We start from the raw sequence: 17,668 nt of genomic DNA, 5'->3' as shown, positions 1-17,668 counted from the left end.
AATTTTTTTTAAAGTCCCACTCATAAATAATGAAAAAGGATGGAATAAAGATAGGGAGGAAAACAGAGGGAGGTATTTTTTTTTTTATTTCGTTCTGATTTTTCATTTTTGTGAAGACAAAAGGATGCCTAAAATAAAGTTACATATAAATACACCACACCAACATTATTTTAAATTTTATTGAAGAGCATAAAATAAATTGTGTATTTTTGAGGCTAAAGAAATGATGGTTCAATAGTTAAAAGAGTATATATTGACTGTTATTGCAGAGGACCTAAGTCTGGTTCTCGGCACTCATGTTACATGGCTAACATCCTTCTGTAACTCCTGCTCTAGAGCATATGATATGCTGGTAACCACAGAAATCTGCATTCACATGAACATACATGCAAACTCCATGCCAGGAGCAAACTCAGAATCTCATGGGAAAGATATGACTTCATTCCTAGCCTAAGAGAACGGTCTGATTTTTCTTAGTCAGAACTTACCAACTCAAATACCCTTACATTTAGCAAAGGCAACGTGGAAAACTTTTCAGAATCAGGGAGATGGCTCATTGAGTAGGGTAAATTCATGCAAGCATGAGGCCCAATGTCCCAGCCTCCAGAACACACATAAATGCCCTAGAGGGCCTGAAGTCCTCTTGTAGTTACTAAAGAGAGTTGGTCCCCAGAGCAAGGAGAGTAGGAGACTAGCAGAAATGGCTAGCTCCATCCAGGTTCAATTGAGAGATCCTGATTTGACTAATAAGGTGCAGAGTGATCAATGAAGACTCATGACATCAACCTGGGGCCTTTACATGCATGCCCGCACACACACACACACACACACACACACACACACACCACACATGAATGCACACTACACATACACAAGAAAGAAAGAAAAGAGATTTTTTTCAAACCATCCCTCTACTGGACCCTTCAGCATCCTCAACACCCATGCAAAGAACTTCTGGACCCATGCTAGGATGTTAAACGAAGGATCAGCGTACCAGGTTATCAAGTCCAAGATACCCCCAAGCGGACCTTAGTCTTCCAGGCCTGTCTCATTAGAGAAAAAAAAAAAACCAATGAGGTTTCTTCCTGCAGAGAAGGCTGCTCAGCAAACAATCTCCTTTGCTCAGTCAAAGACTCAACACAATTTTCTTGTCATTTCTAGGTGATTCCTTCTTGGCTTGTCTCTAAATGGTGAGCAGATAACCCAAGCTTGTTCTAACTTCTCATCCTACCAGGCTCTCGCTGGTGTCAAGGGCTACGGCTCTCCGGGTTTATTGTGGATCACACCTAGTAGCATCTTCAGCTCTTTCCCGGGGCACTGTTATTATCTATCTCTGAGTTACCCCATTAACATAGTAAGTCTGATCTCTAAGTAGAGCTTAAGACTCAATTAACATTTTGCATGTAGTGTTGACAGCTGGTGCAAGACCTCATTTCCTCACGCCAGACCATGGATATCTCATAAGCAGGAATTCTCCCTAAGTTTCCACCAGTCCCAGGTCAGACACACACGAGGGAGCAGCCCAGTGACCTCTTCTCTTGGGCAACAGCACACTGATTGAGATCAATCATGTACCCAGATCGTGTTTATTCACTGGACCCATCCATTCCACTACTTTTCTACTCAAACAGTGAATTCTTACCATCCCATGTCAAGTCTAGAGAGGAGGAAAAAAAAACTCATCAAGAAAGGGGATATGCTAATATTTTATAGCTGCAGCAAAAATAAAAACAAAAAATCAGACTAAAACATATCTATTACACAGAGCTGGAAAGCTTTCTCAGAAGACCAGGGCTTGATTCCCACATGTAGCTCACTCTAGGCTCAGGGGCTCCAACACCCTTGCTTGGTCTCTTAGAGCATCAGCCCGGCAGAAACACACACAGAGGCAATGTATCCATAGACATCTAAAAAAGCAGTATGTGAGAAGGGCATTTGATTCACAATTCCAGGTGACAGTTCATCACTGAGAGGAAACCAAGGCAGGAACTCAAGTAGCAAGTCACATGACACCCACAGTCAAGAGCAAAGAGACCATGGATCCATAAGTCCTTGCTTGCTGCTGCCAGCTAGCTGTCTCCAGTCCTGCATAGACCAGGGCCAGCCCCCCAAATGGTAAGTTCACAGTGGGCAGGTTCTAACTACATCAGGACAGTCTCCTACAGACATGCCTCCAGGCCCAGATGATTTAGATAATTCCCCAACTGAGGTGGCCTTCCAGATATTTCTAGGTTGTGCCATGCTGACGGTTAAAAAGAGCCAGCACAGAATCATTGCTGAGCCTTACTTAGCATGGGTCAACTGGATTTGTCAGAGCTGCACAGGTCCTCAGAGGCTCACAGGTATGCCACAGCTAGTGATGGATAAATTCTCAAACACGGAATCTGTGAGTGAGAATTAACTCTGTGTTAAATTTATTGACCATAATCCTCAAATGATAGGCCAAAGGCAGCATAAAACCACAGGCCATAAAAATGTTTGTCTCTGCTAAATAAGCAGTTCTTAACCACGAGTTATTTCACTCCCCAGGGGACCTTTGGCAACGCCTGGTGACATTTGTTTACTGTCGAAGCTGGGTCTGGTACATGGAGTTGAGGTGCTACAGTGCACTCAACAACAAAGACTTATCTAGCTGAAAATGTCACCAGTAAGAGATTGGGGGCCACTGCAATAACTGTCCCAGTAATGTCAATTTTTAAAAAGCGTAGCTTTGGGGATTGGAGAGATGGCTCAACAGCTAAGAGCATATACTACTCTTGCAGAGGACCCAGGTTCAGTTCCCAGCAGTGCCCACATAGTAGCTCACAATCACCTGTAACTCCATTTCCAGGGATCTGATACCCTCTAGCCTCTGTGGACACCTGCATGCACAAAGTGCATATAAATTCAAGCAGGCACACACATATACATACATAAAAAACAAATCTTTTTTAAAAGTGCATATTTTGGTATCTTCTATCAGCCTACACTGTGCTTCCTAAAATAACCAATAACATCCAGGATGAAATGAGTCATGTCATTGCTTGGTGACCATGTACCTTCATGTTATGTTAATGAAATTAGCAGATGCATCAAAGACACAAAACAGTTATAAACTACACTGAAGGGACTGGACAGATGGTTCAGTGGTTAAGAGTCTGAACTGCTCTTGCAGAGGACCCTGGTTCAGTACCCAGTACCCAAACTGGGCAGCTCACAATTGCCTGTAACTCTAGCCCCACCCAAGGGTGGGAGGAGGATCTGACCTCCAAAGGTACCTGCTCTCACATGCACATAACCCTCTATCTATCTATCTATCTATCTATCTATCTATCTATCTATCTATCTATCCACTCACATGGTAAATATAATTTAAAATAAATATATAATACGTGGTCTATTATATAACATGATATAAATATATATAAAATTTAAAATAAAATATTTTTTAAAGATATATGGAAACATGTGGGGCTGGGGATGCAGCTGAATTAGTAGAGCATGGGCCTGACATGCACTAAGCTTAGAAAATCAGATATGGTGGTAGAGGCCTATAATCCCAGCGCTAGGGAGGTAGAGAAAGTAGGATCAGCAGTTCAAGGTTATTATCAGCTACAGAGCAAGTTAGAGGCAAGCCTGGATTACAAGAGACTCTGGAGAGGAAATGAGAAAGATGGGGGAAAGGAAGGAGGGCAGGAGGAGGGAGGGGTAAGAGAGAGACTTCATTATTCATTATATTATATACTCATTATAACTCAGTCATTTCCACTCAGTTATAATGGAGACTGAGTAATTCCAACCATGATATAATGAATCAGTCTAACTTTAGTTCTTTCTTTCTTTTACTATCAAGTAAATAAAAATTACCATGGAATAGAAAATACACAATGCTGTCTACTGTATACTGTCTCCGAGCTAGAAAATCCAGCTCATTCCTAAGAAAGTTTGAAAGTAAGTCAAAAACAGTTAAAGAGCCCCAAGGCTATACTTCCTGAAGTGGGAAACTAAAAAATGTCTTGCTAAGTCTGCGCAGAGGTACAATTTAAGCCCCTCCCCCCCATTTCTTAATTGCAAACATGCTCACCATCCCCACCATTGCTCCCCTGTGCAGATCCAGGATGTCACACTTATGCACATCTGAATCTATCATATTTTCAAAATATCAAGTCAAGCAATTTGTAGCGTAGCTTCCAAGCTTCCTCAAGAGAATTCCAAACTCCCTGAGCTAAGCTAATCAGGGTAAATCATCCCACTGGAAGGCAGACTGGCGAGGAGCTACATTTGAGGCTTGAACCTGAATTCTTGGCTATATGAGATGAGCCAAGTCATTATGTTCAGAGCCATTTTTTTCCTTAAAAGATATCTTAGTTCAACAATAAAAATATCCATATGAGATTCCTCTCCGCTTTAAGTATGTTCTGCTAGAAATGAGGTGCTCTGAGCTCATGTCTTCAGTTTCCGCAAGGTCCTATCGGTCACACACGACCTGTCCTCCTCTATCCTTCCTCCTGCTCTGGCCATTTTCTCCAGTCCCTGAGTTCCTCTGGGCAGTGTACATTTTCAGCCTCGTCCCTCAATCCTCCTAGGTCCATACCTGAGTTCAGCACTAAAGACCTCAGACCTATGACAGCATCATCAGCCTGAGCTATGCAGTTGAGAGCCAAACAATTCACACACCGTATTCCCAACATACTGATCAGGAGCACAGGGGGATGGTTGGAGAAACTGCACCTCCCTGTTTTCTAATAACTGTAGTCTTAGCTCGGAATAACAGCCGGGCCTTCCTAGAACTGACTCTTGGGATTCTTGATTCACTATCATCCGACCTCTGTTTTACAGGTCTGTCTAGTGTCCCACCCCATCCTTTTCTACCCATTTTAAACATCACCTAAACTAGGAAATGCTACCCACTAGCATCTTCTAGTCAGAAAAACGCCTCTTCTCTGAACTTCTACAGCATGAAACATGTAACATACCACATATTTCACATAGTCATAAGTTTAGAGCCTTGGGGATGCAGTTCAGTTGGTACAGTGTCTGCCGAGCACACAGGAAACCATCGCATAAAAGCAAGTCTGATAGTGCACACATACAATCCCAGCACCAGGAAGAGGAGGAGTAGAATCACATGTTCAGAGTCACTGACTGCTACAAGCCTGGGCTACTTGTAACCCTCTCACAAACAAACAAACAATACTACTGAAGCATTGTTAGAGCCCGCAGCCAGACTGGGCATTCACGCTTAGGGCTCACGTGCCACAGGTGGACTCAGGTGAAGAAGCCAGTATAGTTTTTGACTCACTAACAGTGGGTTACTGGTAGGAAGGTGGGTGGGTGCATGAATGAACAGCTTTTAGGAAAGTTAAGCAGTTAGACACTGTTTGTTGTTATTGTCAATCAGTGGGAGATTCTCTATAAGTCTCAGAAAAGAAATCCAGCTCTGAATAAGCCTGCACAGCACCAACAGGGATATGAAAGAGGTAATGAAGACAAAAGAGAAAAACTAGTTACCAAAGCGTTCTTCCTGGTGTACACAGACACGGTTATAACATGATTTTCCATTCTTATTCTCAAGGCCTTAAACAGCACTATAATAGGTTGAGCTGGCTGTCTACAGAATGACCTCTCTACTTATCAAAGATCACTGATCCTAGGGTTAAAATTCACTCACAATTTGGCTGCTGAGTGGACATTTTTCATCGGCATGCTATCCTCTCTGCCATTCCTTTCTGCTGTTCTAGACTTTCTTTGGGAAAGTCATATATATGTAGCAGCTTCGAGACAGTATGTGCTATTGGTTCCAAACCGAGTATGATGATGAGATTACCAGCATGACCTAGAATCACTGGGAAGAGATTCTTGATGAGGGGCTTTCTACAGTGGGCTGGCCTGTAGGCACATTTGCGGTGTACTGCCTTAATACAGTCAACTGATGTGGGAATACTCAGCTCACTGTGGGCAGCACCATCCCATAGACAGAGGGTCCTGAACTGTATAAAGGTAGAGAAACGCAGAGGAGCACAAGGGAGCATGCTCACATTCATTTCCTTCTGCTCTTGACCATGGGTAGGACTGACCAACTGTCTCAAGCTCCTGCCACTGGACCCCACACTCAGGAGCTAAAATAAACCCTGTCTCCAATAAGCTGCTATTAGTTAAGGGTGTTTGGTCACAGCAACAGAAATGAAACCACAACAGTGAGATACAGAGGTATCTCACTCCTTGCCACAAGCTCTTCCCTTCTGGCCTCTTGCAAGATGAACCAAATCAGACCTTCAGCACAGTTTTAACGTGTGTCATCCCCATGGCCACTATGGTGTGCCTTCCAGAACAGAGCTCTTTTCTTTTGCTGGATGACTGTAGATGTGAGCAAGCAGCACTGAAGCCCAGACAAACACTATCCACCACTTTGTGAGCATAGGGAAGATTGTCAAGGTAACCAGATTTAACATCACCATGGAAACAAACCTCTGCACCTACTGTAAGGGAGTTTCTACAGTAGGTTAATTGAGGGGGACGGTCCAGCCTAAGAAAGGTCACACAGTTCCATAGCCAGGTTCCTGAACTGAGTAAAAAGAGAAAAGTGGGCTGGGTACCGGCAGTCTTCATAGCTCCCTGCTTCCTGGCTGACAAGGCACTGTGACTAGCTGTTCACACGCCTGCCACCATGATTTGCTCACCACGATAGTCTGTACTCTTGAACTGTGAGCCAAGATAATCCCTTCTTCCTGTAAGCTGAAAGGTATTTTGTCTCAAGTAACTAACACAGAAACCTAGAGAGAGTAAGGAAATGTTGTGGTGGTTTGAGTAAGAATGGCCCCCTTAGGCTCATATATTTGAATGTTTGGTCATCAGGGCGGTGGCATTCGGCATTAGGAGGTGTGGCCTTATTGAAGGAGTAGGTGTGGCCTTGTTGGGGGAAATGTACCACTGGGGGTGGACTTTAGGGTTTAAAAAGCCCAAGCTAAGGCAGCCATCTTTCAGTAATTCTCCCAAATGACAACACAAAGGGAAAGAGGAGGGGCACTCACTCTATGTTCTCTAGGCCCTTAGGAAACATGGAGTTGTTCCTTTGGCCACGTATATGTGAATCTACAAGAAGGGTGATATTGCAGACATCAAGGGAATGGGTACTGTTCAAAACAAAATGCCACATAAATGTTACCATGGCAAAACCGGAAGAGTCTACAATGTCACCCAGCATGCCGTGGACATCACTGTAAACAAGCAAGTTAAGGGCAAGGTTGTTGCCTAGAGAATTAATGTGCGGATTGAACACATCAAGCACTCGAAGAGCAGAGACAGCTTCCTGAAGCGGGTGAAGGAGAACGACCAGAAGGAAAAGGAAGCCAAAGAGAAGAGCACCTGGGTTCAGTTGAAGCGCCAGCCTGCTCCACCCAGAGACGCATACTTTGTGAGGACTAACGGGAAGGAGCCTGAGCTGCTGGAGCCCATTCCCTATGAATTCCTGGCCTGATATACAAAAAGAAATAAAAGACCTGGACTTTAAAGGGTTAAAAACAAAAAGCCCAAGCTAGTCCCAGTGCCTCTCTGCCTGCTTCCTGTCCATCCAGATGGAGAACTCTCAGCTACTCTCCTGTGTATCGCCTTGCTCCACCCATGATAACAATGGGTTAAACCTCTGAAATTGTAAGCCAGCCCCTGTTAAATGCTTTCTTTTTTTTTTTTTTTAACAAGAGTTGCTGTGGTCATGCTCTCTTCACAGCAATAGCACACTGACTACAATACATGTCTACAACTTGAGAAACTGACCTTTTTTCAATTATTGGTCCAATGCATTGCTTACTGATTAAGTCAGTTTGGGATGCCTGCCTATTCCCGTGTGTGTGTGTGTGTGTGTGTGTGTGTGTGTGTGTGTGTGTGTGTGTTGTGTTTGCAAGCATGAATATGTGTGTGTTGTGTGTGTGTTGTAAAGAGTGTATGTGTGTAAATGAACATGTAGGGTGTGTGTGTGTATGTGTGGTGTTTGCAAGCATGAATGTGTATGTGTGTTGTGTTGTGTGCGTTGTAAAGAGTGTATGTGTGTAAATGAGCATGTGGGGGGGGTGTCCATGCACGTACATGCAGAGACCAGAGGAGGACACTGGGATCCTCTCTCACTCTCCTCCTTATTGATTTCCTACAAGATCTATGGCTTAACTAGAAACTGGCAACTTTAGCTAGGTTGGCAAGTCAGCAAGCATTCACAGTCTGCCTGTTTCCCGCACCAACTCTGGCTTGTAGGGAGGGCAGTCATGTTCTTTTGCATAGATGTTGGGGATGTGACTTTAGGTCCTCATGCTTGCACAGCAAGTACTCTTAACCACTGAATCAAACCTCTTGTTGTACATTATACACATACCCTTTCTGGAATGCGCTTTCCCTATTCTCTCAGAACCTATGTAAAGTGCATGTTCCAAGAGTTTGTATGCTGCTCCCAGACATCCCCCATCTGTTCCCAGCTCCACAACAGTGTGTCTAATGCGGCCTGACATAGTCTTTTTTTCCCTTAGTCTTTCCATCATCCAAATCCTGCCTGGGCTGCAGTCCTAATTCTCGGAGGGCAGGCATCCAGGACTGTGGTCTTCTGGTCCTCTCTGAGGTCTGACCTAAAGAACATCCTCAGCACTAGCTGCCATCTCTCAATCATCCTGGGGTTGAGTGCAGCCCCAAACTGGAATTCTGTAACCCAAATGCAAATGATCACTGGTATAATGTCTTGCAATTAGCAGAAAAGCCATAAATCCTGTTTAGACAAATTCAAACTGTGGCTTCGAGGCCCTTGATCCCTGCCAGTCATTCCCTCTTCCTTTGACTATCAACACAGACAATGGAGAGTCATTTTTAGATGCAGCGTATTTCAACATCACACTTCTGGCTATGGCCTTGCCACATTTCCCAACTGTACTGGCAGTAAGAACTAGCTGAGCAACAGATATTGATCAGGCTACTTTCCCATATGCAGATTGCTGAAGTCCTTCCAATGAAGAGGCAGAATAACTTGGAGTGATCTACAACCAAAAACCCACAGTTTTCCAACATCTGCACAGAATCATCCTAGAGGAACAGCAGGGAATGGGAGGTTGCAACGAGAAAACCGCCCAGGGCATCCACAGTACAGCAGCAACCCTTCCGAGGTAGTTTTTTCATCCCCTTTCCTAAACAGAGTTTCAGTTTCTTCAGAGTTTAGAGAGTAAAAAAGGTTTGCAGAACACATTCCTGTGAGATATAAGAGAGGGACACAAAATGTGGTCATAGCAGAAATGGTCGGTAGACAGGGATTGAGTCCTGATGAGACTTTCTTCTTCGGGTCCCTCTCCCTCCTTCTCTTTCCTCTCTTTCCTCTCTTTTCCCTCCCTCCCTCCCTCCCTCCCTCCCTCCCTCCCTCCCTCCCTCCCTCCCTCCCTTTCTCACAAATCCCTTGGCAGTTCACAAACCAAGGGACAAGAAATGACATTATGTGGCAAAAAGAGCAGATTGAACTCAGCAGCTGCAAACCATCTAAGCACCAACCACCAGAATCTCCGATCACACTCTTCTGTTCGTTCAGGAATCCAGACCCAGCAAATCGCCATGCCCTGGTGCACCTGTCCGGCTTTGCTTCTTATGCAAATCCTCAGCAAGAACCGATTCTCATAAAGCCACATGGTGGGCCACATTTTCTCCTGTCACCAACAAACCCACAAAGAGCTCCTCCTATAGAAGCAGAAGGGGTAACATCCGTACTCCCCACTTCCACATGGCCTGCCACACCAAGTCACTGCCTATGCCTTGGTCTCCCCTGAAGCAACAAAAACAGCTACTCCTCCCGCACAAAGTTTTCACTTTTCCAGAATGTTCGATTCTTCCAAACATCCTGCTCATCTGGTTGTACTGCTTCATAGATCCTACCGAGTACAGGAAGGACGTGATGTTCAAAGCCTGGGGTTGGTTGGACATGGCTCCCCAGGCTGTTTTCCAAGTCGCATTTACAACATTGACAGAACCAGTCTAGGATACATAAGCCCTCCTGTGGGTGGGTATCCTGGGTCCCCATTTTACAAGTATTGACTGAGTGATCCACCAGAACACTGCTTTGCCTGCAAGCCAGCCAGGTGAGGTTCCCATGAGAGGGCTGGGATGATGAAATTGCTCAATGTATAGGGGGAGATATACAGTCCAGGCCACTGTCCAAGAACAGGCAACAATGGTGCATTATTGACTGGGTCGAGCATAAAAGGGATATGCAAATTTGTGAAAGATTTGTAGCTCTGCTAGGCCTGGAACCCATCCAGAAAACTCTGGAAGGAACAGGATCACACACAGAGAGAGTGGGGGGGAAAGACGCCATGCAAATGAAAGGTTAAAAGATGTGGCCTGTCCTGGGAGGAAATGTTCCATTTCCCGTTGACCCACTTTTCCCCTCTCCACTTTCTAATCTTCCTTCTTTCACAGAAAAAAAAAAAATGTAGATTTTTTTTTCTTTCCCATAACTTGACAAACAATTTCCATGGCAACAAGCAATTTCTTGAGGGTGGGAAGAAAGCTCCTTGTGATGTTTAGCTTTCCTCGGCAATTTGACACCACCTAGCATCACCCGGAAGTGAGATTCCGGGAAAGATGATCTACAACAGGCTGTCCTATGGGCATGACTGTGGGCGACTGGCTCAATTATGTTCATGAATATGAGAAGAAGCAGCTGATGGTGAGTGCCACCATCTTCAGCGTCAGGTACTGGATTCTATACAAGTCTGGGAATTTGGAGAAATTTTAATTTTTTTTGTTTTTGGTTTTTTGTTTATTTTTTAATTTTTGTTTTTTCGAGACTGGGTTTCTCTGTAAAGCCCTGGCTGTCCTAGAACTCACTTTGTAGACCAGGCTGGCCTCAAACTCTCTGAGATCCACCAGCCTCTGCCTCCCAACTGCTGGGATTAAAAGCATGTGCCACCACCACACAGCTTAAACAATTTAACTGGAGGTATCATTTATTTTAAGGGAATGTCTTACCTATTGATGAATAACAGAAAAATGTCTAGACTTCACAATTTTAAATAAATAATCTTTGCTCCTTACAATTCACCAGTGGAGTCTGTCTAAGGGTTTCTGTTGCTGTGATAAAACACCAGGGCCAAACACAACCTAGGGCAGAAAGCGTTTATTCCAGTTGACGGTTCTACATCGCAGCCCGTCACTAAAGGGTAATGTTAACTGAATAAAAAGAGCAAAGGCAGTGCCAGTTGGTTAACAGGGAGCACACAGGGAAGCTTTCAAGTCTCCACCAGGGCACACTTCTCACCTGGCAGATGCTCCAGATGTAAAGACGTCCCTGAGTACGTTGCATTCATGTGCTGGACCAGCCTCCCTTCGGCTTCAAAGACGTCACACTAATTTCAGTGCTCAGGTATTTGACAGACAAGCAATTGCCCTGGCTCATACACTTCACAGTGATGGTGACACTAATCACACCTTCTGTCCGCCACTCTCTGAACTGACTACAGACTGAAACCCTGGTGCTGTTTTGCTACCCGGAAGGTACACTGTCCCCCAACTTTTGTTTGCTGTCCTACTACGAACCTATGCCCTCTCAGTCACGAAGTTACAAGAAAGGTCACCATGAATGGGGCTAGAGAGATGGTTTAGCAGTTAAAAGTGCTGCTGTCCCCACAGTCGATCAGATTCTAGCAGCCACAAATAAATAAACCTTTTTTTAAAAAGGCCCCCCCAAAGCCTGTGTACGGAGATAGCAGTCTCCTCTACCACCCAATCTCGGCACATAGACCATTTACCAGGACGGTTCTCTGCTACCTTCAACACTGTACTCATGCAAAAACACGGATGCTTCCATGAGCGCTGGTCCCATCCTACCACAGTGCCTTAGGATGCCAGTTAGTGCCCGCCTAAAGTACACACTCATAACTTAAATACCAACAGAGGGTGGGCAGGGAGGGGATGTTACCAAATCATCCCTGCAAAAACTAAGTTTTTGCCTTCACAGTTGGCCCTTGGAAATGTCCACTGGTGTCCTCCTTTGTCTAACGACATTCAGCCTGGTCCCCTACCAGGGACAAGCAACAGAAAGATTACCGTTCCAGACACTGTGACTTCACGTTCCTCTGAAGGACACGGACGTTTTATTATAGTAATCCACAGATCATAAAGCCTTACCCTCTTCCCACTGCCAATCAAATCGGATATTTTTTCTACTATCTATTTTTTCAAGCATTCTATTTGTTCTCAGGAGTTGGAACATTTTTTTCAGAATGATAGTTTGCGTAGTGCCTCGCGAGTGGCCCGCATCTGTGGGCATAGGCGCGCACCGCCCACATAGAAGGCAGTCAAAGGCAAAGATTTCACATTCTGGCTTATAGGCAGAAGTAACCACTCCCCGCCTCTCAGAAAGCACACACTGAAACCCGTGAATGCATGTACCTCAAACTCCAAAGCCAAAACTCAGGAGGAGGCATGTTCTAAAGGGGCCCTCCGAACGACCTCTCAGGGACAGTGTGTGCTTATTTAAGAAATGCATGCCCTGGAATTCACCTTTCCACTAACCAGTTGAGAAATAATTTATTCATCTTCCCAGTTAAGCTACAGTCTGAGCTCTGGGACTTTGGTGAGTTGTGTTACCTCTACTACAAGTCACTGGCAGCAACACTTTGCACAGCTGCACAGTAGGAATTAAAGCAGGAGCAGGGGGCAGAGGACTAATGGGGGCATAAAAATACCCAACGACTGTCACCACAGGATTCTTCAACTTAGAAGGAACAGTAGAGAGAACAAAGTGGCAAGAACTGAGGTACAGCTGGCACTCTCCAGACAGCTAAGGAGGAGGCAAGGGTTGGGCATAGCAAGGAGGAAAAGTCCTTTGGGGACTTACCTCTCAAGCACTGTGTGTAGGGAACAGAAACGGTGCCTATCTACTTGCCTGAACTGGATCCTTTGAACAGAAAATTTCCTCGAAAAAAGGAGGAGCCAGATAACCATCAGTTTGGAATTTAATAAACTACCATTCCTAAGCTTATTCTTTCATCTTCTCATCTTTCATCTGGTCTCTTGGATGAACCCAAACGACCAAGTAAAGAATCCAAGGCTTTAGACCAAAAGAATCAGCTAAGTGACTGGGCAAGTGAGTTGGTGTCTTATCCACAAAATGGGTTTGTCCTAAGGTTATAAGCCAGAAGGTTGTCTGTATAGTACTTTAGACACTTTATAGAGAGAGACCGTTTGGATATAAACTGAATATTCCTCAAAGTTCGTGAGTTAGAAGTTTATCCCCCAATGAGGCAATGTGGGAGCAGATCTGTGGGGTCTATAGTGAGAGGACACTGGGGAATGGAAACAGGCTCCTTCCTGGAAGGAATACTGGTCTCCGGAAGTGAGTTAATTCAGAAGCTGAGCCTGACAAGTTGGTCTCTAGCTTCTTGTTTTGAGATGCGCCTTCTCCCCCAAGCTTCCATGATGTTGAGGTTGTGATAAGGGTGAACCAAAAAGATGCCTTTCCTGGGTAGCTTCAGCTAACAACCAGACACAGCCTAGAGTGACCCGAGAGAATTTCAACGGGGGGAGGGGGGGGGCAAAGGGACGACAACAACACAGGACTGCCTCGCTCAGATCACCCTGTGGGCATATCTGAGAAGCATTTTCTTGGTTGCTAACTGATGTGGGAGGCCCAGACCACTGTCCCAATGCCTGGGTCCTGAAAGATGTAAGAAGAGTAGCTGAGTAACTTCCCTCCATAGTTCCTGCCCTTGCTCCTGTTTGCATCCCTATTCTGTCTCTTGGGTTTCTGAAAGGGTATGCTGAAACTAACCCTTTCTTTTCTTTTTTTTTTAAATATTTATTTATTTATTTATTATGTATACAGCATTCCTTCCATGTATCTCTGCAGGCCAGAAGAGGGCACCAGACCTCATTACAGATGGTTGTGAGCCACCATATGGTTGCTGGGAATTGAACTCAGGACCTTTGGAAGAACAGTCAGTGCTCTTAACCACTGAGCCATCGCTCCAGCCCACCCCCCCTTTTCTTTTCCTAAATTACTTTTGGTCAGAGTGTTTAACACAGCAATGAGAAAACACACTGGGATACCATCTAACTGGAGACTTTGAGAATCCCAAAACAGGTACCAAGAAAACTCATTTTTTTTTTAAAGATTTATTTATTGATTGATTGATTGAACATTCTGCTTCCATGTATACCCACACACCAGAAGAGGGCACCAAATCTCACTACAGATGGTTAAGAGCCAACATGTGGTTGCTGGGAACTGAACTCACGATCTCTGGAAGAGCAGTCAGTGCTCTTAACCACTGAGCCATCTCTCCAGCCCCAAAAACTTATTTTATTTCAATAATAACGTTAGCCTGCCTGGGACACTTTGTTATAGTAATATCAAGCTGACTAATGCAATGAATGACACCCATCTTTCTTGGGTGGAGCACATCTTGGCAAGTTGGTTCTAGATTAAGTTAGAATGTCACTGGGACTGTGCCATGCGACAGTCCTCAGATAATCCAACTGTGATCTGCTATAGCACCGTGCTGCTGGAGATGGTACGTGAAACAGATGAAAGACAAAAGAGATGTATTGTGGCAACTGGCAGAATCCCACAGCAGGGGGCAAAAATACAAATACTCATTAGAAGACAATGTCAAAGATTAGTATGCAGGAATCAGTCTTTTTTTTTTTTTAGTTTTTCGAGACAGGGTTTCTCTGTGGCTTTGGAGCCTGTCCTGGAACTAGCTCTGTAGACCAGGCTGGTCTCGAACTCACAGAGATCCACCTGCCTCTGCCTCCCAAGTGCTGGGATTAAAGGCGTGCGTCACCACCGCCCGGCTATGAATCAGTCTTTTTGATTAGTTCTCCTTTAAAAAAAAAAAATCCAAACTGGGGCAGGAGAATGCCTCAGCAGTTAAGAACACGTACTAATCTTTCAATGGACTTGAGTTTGCAGTTCATTGCCTAGAATACCAGCTCCAGGAGCTCTGATGCCTTCTTTTGGCCTCCATATGCATAATCCCACAGGGATGGATGGACACACGGATGGGGACACACATACACAAAACTAAAAAGGAAAATAAGGTCTGCAGAGATGGTTAAGCAGTTTAGACAACTGCTATAGGTGCTGGGATCTGGCTTGATTCCCAGCACCCATGTGGTTTCAGCTACAAGAAATCTTAATGCCCTCTTCGGGCCTCTGCATGAATGTGGTACATGTTGCATATATGTGTATATATGTACACACATACATACACACATGCATACACATATGTGCTATATATGTGCAATATAGGATATGTAGATCATATATATGTGATCACACACACATACATACACATGAAAATACCTAGACACATAAAATAAAAATACTTTGAGAAAAAGAAAAAAAACATCACTGACACTGACAGACAATATCAAAGAACAGTCATGTTTTTGTTTTTCATCTCAAAAAGCAAGACTCCAAAAATGCACTTGTGACAACTGAATGCTTGTTATGACAAATGAAGCAGTAGCTGCAAGGCTCTTTCCAGTTGTAGCCGCTGACAGAACTGCTCATACATATGCAAAACAAGAGTGACCAGATGGGAGCTTAAACTAGCAACATACAAGGGGGAGAAAAGAGTCCCAAGATGATTCAAGCAAGCAAGCAAGCAACTCTCCATCTTAGCTGAGTGCTAGAACCTCCCAGGGAGTGTTTAAAAATCCCGATGCCCAGGCTGCAGGTTTATTACATCAGACTGGGAAGGGCAGGTCGAAGCTTCTATAGCTTTTAACGTGCCCCAGCTGATTCCAACGGTGACCATGTGACTCTCCTTGCAGGGCAGTGGGCAGCATGCCAGTCATATGACTTCATCTACACTAGAGTCACATCTAATCCTACCTCCCACTCACCCATGGACCTTCACTAAAATCCACGCAGGTTTCTGAATGTCTTATTTTTCTCCAACTTGCACCTGGCTTCAGGTGCATTGGCATGACATTGGCATGACCCATAATCCAAACATGAAAACCCCCTGATACGCACCAACAACAACACAGTGAACTTCCTCAACACCTGCCAACAACTTTTCAGCAGAGAAGTGGTTCTCCAACACAGGAATCCCAGAGGGCGGGCTGGACCCCAAATCTGCACTTCTGACAGCTTCCCTGCTGCTGCTACTGCTGCTGCTGCTGCTGCTGCTGCTGCTGCTGCTGCTGCTGCTGCTGCTGCTGTTTGGAAGGGGGACTTTCTACCGGAGAATGAGCTAAACTAAAAGCAGACTAGTGGTTAGTCCCAATGACAAGCTGTTATTCCCAAACTAATGGGGGGGGGGCGGGGGGAGGCACTTGGGAGATGGCTCAGTGGGTGAATTGCCATGCATTATGAGAAACTGAATGCTGATCCCAGAACCCACATAAAAACCAGGGATGGCAGTGCAACTGTACCCACAATGCTGGGGAGCTCACTGGAGCCAGCCCAGCTGAACTGGTGAGCTCCATGTCCAATGAGAGACTGTGTCTCAAAACCATGACCGAAGACACCCTATACCAAGCTCTGAGTCCACACCCACAATGACACACTTGCATGCGTACCACACACATCATTGCAAAGACAAACTAAGACGAGGAAGAAGCATAAAAGTTTCTGTCAATCATAGAACAGCTCATCTCACCTAGAAATATTCAATGTACAGGCTGCAAAAGGCAGGGTTTCACACCCGGAACTTGGTAGAATCACACAATCTCAGGCCCACCTCAAACCTTCCAGGATATCTATGTGACTCAATTGTACATCACCACTGAAGAAGCCTGGGCCTCAACCAGTTCCCTCGCTGGTGTAGCACATGGTTACCGAGCACATACTGAATAGAGAATCTGGTCACATCAACGAACATCAAAGAGGATAGACAGGATCTCCACTCTCACAGAGATGGACAGAGCAAAAGCCCAGAGCTCAGAGTCAGTCAGTAGCCGGGACAGACTTAGACCCCACGCTCCTAATTTCTTGTGGGGTAACAGAAAGAATACAGACAAGTGCATGGATATCACAAACACATGCCTCTTCCTCCTGGTCCCAGCACATGGTTCCCAAACCCTACGCCTCTGCAGAATGGTAAGAATGTCTCTGGCATTCCAATGAGGGAGCTGATGGCGGAAACCTCTACAGAGCTAGAGCTGACCCCCTGAATCATCCAGACCTGAAGCCATGACTGCGACACTTGGTCCCATCCCCCAAACTCTGGGAGGGAGAAGGGCTAAAGATGATCCCCAGTAGCCAGTCAGTCATGCCTGAGCAACGAAGCCGCACAAACACTGGCTCAGTTAACTCCCAGTGAATAGACCTCGGGAGCTCCCTGAAGGGGGCGTGGTGCCCAGAAAAGACTCAGAAGCTCCAAGACCTATGTCCCACATCTTGTCCGATTTATCTCTTTGGTCTGTATTTCTCTGAGTTCCATGAGATGCTGCAGCAAATTTTGAACCCACGGACCTCAGTCCTCACCCACTTAAACCACACCAGCATGGCTAGATGGTATCAGCCAACAGAGTCCACATGTGTATGGGAATATTTGTTGTGAGGCTCGAATGGAATGGATAGACTGTGAAGGGGAGCACACTAACTTCAGGTTTCATCTCATATTGAAATCGGTCCTCCCATGCTTTGGAAAGTGCAGTCAGGGGGTTCTTCTATTGATCTGTTCGGGACGGACTGCTATAACACATTTTAAAATGA

At 45.0% G+C, this 17,668-nt stretch overlaps 1 protein-coding gene and 1 pseudogene across 4 annotated transcripts in view; one reads left to right on the top strand and one right to left on the bottom strand.

Moving 5' to 3' along the window:
- Positions 1–17,668, bottom strand: part of Tln2 (talin 2) — a 427,686-nt gene that overhangs the window by 278,612 nt on the left and 131,406 nt on the right. The window lies entirely within an intron of this gene.
- Positions 6,042–7,456, top strand: LOC142846747 (large ribosomal subunit protein eL21-like; annotated as a pseudogene).

The sequence above is a fragment of the Microtus pennsylvanicus genome, chromosome 3, assembly GCF_037038515.1.
Source record: "Microtus pennsylvanicus isolate mMicPen1 chromosome 3, mMicPen1.hap1, whole genome shotgun sequence".
Lineage (NCBI taxonomy): Eukaryota > Metazoa > Chordata > Mammalia > Rodentia > Cricetidae > Microtus > Microtus pennsylvanicus.
Note: the sequence above shows the minus strand (reverse complement) of the source record. Positions and strands in the feature narration are given on the sequence as shown.